Source organism: Triticum aestivum, chromosome 2A, assembly GCF_018294505.1.
Source record: "Triticum aestivum cultivar Chinese Spring chromosome 2A, IWGSC CS RefSeq v2.1, whole genome shotgun sequence".
Classification (NCBI taxonomy): Eukaryota; Viridiplantae; Streptophyta; class Magnoliopsida; order Poales; family Poaceae; genus Triticum; species Triticum aestivum.
Genome location: NC_057797.1, coordinates 51,519,144 through 51,522,645, shown reverse-complemented (window position 1 = coordinate 51,522,645; position 3,502 = coordinate 51,519,144).

The following is a 3,502-nucleotide window of genomic DNA, read 5'->3' as shown; positions in this document are numbered from 1 at the left end:
ATCAAGAACCAAACGCAAATGCTTGGCATGATCTTCCTTGTTCTTGGAGAAAACCAGAATGTCATCGAGATAGACCAAAACGAAGTCATTGGTGTAGGCGTTGAAGATGAAGTTCATCATGCGAGAGAACGTCGGAGGAGCGTTGGCGAGACCAAAAGACATGACAGTGTATTCATATGAACCAAAACTTGTTCTGAAAGCCGTCTTGGGAATGTCTTGCTCACGGATTCGAATCTGATAATAACCCATACGGAGATCAAGCTTGGAGAATACTTGGGCACCTTTGAGTTTTTCGAACAGCTCATTGATGTTGGGAAGTGGGTATTTGTTCTTGATGGTCTTCTTGTTCACTGGACGGTAATCAACACAAAGTCGGTCCGTTCCATCCTTCTTCTTGACAAAAAGAACACCACAACCCCACGGAGAAGAACTAGGCCGGATGAGACCCATTTTCTCTTGAATATCGAGTTGCTTCTTCAGCTCCTTCAACTCTTCAGGTCCGAGCTTGTAAGGACGTTTGCACACAGGTTCCGTACCAGGCTCAAGATCAATTACGAATTCAACTGGCCAGTGCGGAGGCATTCCTGGAAGCTCTTCTGGAAAAACGTCTTGATACTCGCAAACGACTGGAATTTGCGAAATAGCATCGAGTTCACATCTCCCATTGAGAGAAAATAGATGGATGGTATTATCCCGAGCGGTAAAGACATTCACATCCTCAGATGAATGAGTCAATTGAATCTGCCTGGCAGCACAATCAAGATGTGCCTTATGCTTAGAAAGCCAATCCATTCCGAGAATAAGATCAATATCCGAGTCACCGAGAACCGTTGGAGAATCCAGAAACTAGTAGTCACCCAAGGTGATAGAAACATCCGGAACGATGGAGTTAGCCTACATGCGCTTACCGGGAGAGACAACTGCTAAAGGACTAGGCAAAACATGCGAAACCAATTCGTGCCTATTTGTAAACGGTCTCGAGATGAAGCAATGCGATGCACCAGTGTCAAAAAGAACTTTAGCTGGAATATCATTAACAGGAAGGTTACCCATGATCACATCTGACGAGTCCTCTTCCTGAGCTGCATTAATCAAGTTGACCTTGGCGTGCTTGCGGTTATGCTTGACCATAGTTGTACTTGCCGATCTGACAGGAGGAGGAGGAAGACGCCTCTGGTTGAAACACTTGTTGGCATAGTGACCCTTCTGTTGGCACTTGTTGCACGTGACCTCTGAAAGCGGACGGTGATACGGAGCACTCGATCTTGGAGCTTGAGACGAAGTCTTGTTCTGAAAGCCAGGGTTGGGTGGGTGGGAAGAGCCACTGCCACCTTTGATCTTCTGCTGATACGGCTGACGGAACGGAGGAGGAGGAAGCCAAAACTTCTGTTGCTTGGCCACTTGAGTAGAGGAAGAAGGAGTAACATCTCTGGCTCGCTTCTTGGAAGCATCACACCTCAACTGAGCAGCCTCTTGCTTCAGTGCCATGTTGTAGAACTCATCGTATCTAAAGGGCTCAAAGAGGACAAGAGCTAGCTGAATTTCTTCTCTGAGACCACCCCTGAACTGGTATATCATGCTCTTCTCATCAGGGACGTCCTGCTTGGCAAAGCGGGCGAGCTTCTGGAACAACTTGTTGTAGTCATAGACAGACAAAGAGCCTTGCTTCAGATTGCGGAATTCCTCACGCTTGCTTTCAACCACGCTCTGGGGAATATGATGAGCCCTGAAATCTCGACGGAAATCATCCCAAGTGATAACACGTCCACCTCTGGAATCCTTGTACTGCTGGAACCATTCTGCAGCTTGATCTTTGAGTTGGAAGGAAGCGAACTTGACAAAGTCCTTAGGCCTGACGTTATTGCACTCGAAATGCTTACACAGATCCACAAGCCAATCGTCAGCATCAGTTGCCTCAACACAATTGCTGAAAGTCTTTGCCCCGTTAGCAAGGAACTGGTTGAGTGTAGCAATGTGATTCTGATTGCTGCCTTGATTCCCTTGGTTGCCTTGATTGCGCTCTTGAAGAATTTGCATGATCAGCTGTGTGTTTGCATTGGTTGCGGCCATCATAGCTTGCCATGCCTCCGGAGGAGATGGATGTGGTGGCGGATCAGGATTCGGAGTCGTGCGCGTTGGAGGAGCCATCCTGAAGAGGTTGACCACCATTAGCACATTGATAGATAAATATTGGAGCTGAATCCAACGGAATGAAAATTGCAACATATAGTCTTCACATCCGAACAAAATGAACGAATGCATTCCTCTTGAAATGGTCACATATCCATAAATTGAGAAGCCACGTAGAATTAAGGTAGAGAAATAAATCAACAAGCTACGGATCAAGAACGAATAATCGGTAAGAAATCCCAATCTCAAACCAATATTCGTGGAAGAAGAACTAGAGCTACTAGAATTCCCACCTATGAAACTCCCGAACCTTTCCGGTTATGCAATCAGGTGTTGGGGATACAGGGCAAGCATAATATCTCACCCAAATCTAGCAAATCCTACATCCAGCTGTATCCATCCTTCAACACATAACAAAGAAACCTTCGGAAACCATCTACCTCAACCTTCGAAAAGCATCCGTTATACAAGTTATGGCGATACTCCCGAACTCCCGCCCCAGTACTGGGTGGCGTCGAGATTATCTCACCAACGAACTTCATAAAAGAGATTTTCGATGTCGGCATACTAAACTCAGGTATTCCAGAACTGCAACAATAAAATTATGATGACAACACATCAGAGCTCAACTCCCCGGGACACTTCCACTAAACCCTTGACAGGAGGCACCAAGACAATGTTCTCATCATAAAACCATCGGAATGATTCCAAGATACCTGCGTGATCCTAATTTTTTTTAGTGAAATTTGAGAAGAGAAGAGTCAAAACTCTACGTCAGTATGCCTTACCAGAGCGATGAGGAGACTGGGAAGTAAAAAGAATTCCTAATCTCTCCGATATATAATTCCTAAAAGACTCAAAACATTTTTCTAGACACAACTCGACCGCTAAAAACGATCAAGCAATGGGGCTCCTAAGGTCGGGGAAGGCTCTTATTACCAACTTGTAACACCCTCGATGCAACTATAGCTCCCACGTGTCGAGGCATGACTTAGAGACATAATCGCATTGAAGGCATATGTCGCAAGTTAGGCAATCTTCACAACATCCCATGTAATATAAATAATGAAGGGGAGATAACATAGTTGGCTTACACTCGCCCCGTCAATCAAGTACATTAATAACATTACATCATCCAAACACTCATGGCCCGACTACGGCGCCAAAATAAAAGAGAACCCACCACGCGACACGGTCCCAATCACCCCCAACTGGGCACCACTATTGATCATCGGGAAAGGAAACATAGTAACATTGAGAGTCTTCGTCGAACTCCCACTTGAGCTCATACGCGTCTCCTGGAGCGGAAACATCAGGCCCTGCATCTGGTGTAATAGTAATCTGTGAGCCACAAGGACTCAGCAATCTCGCA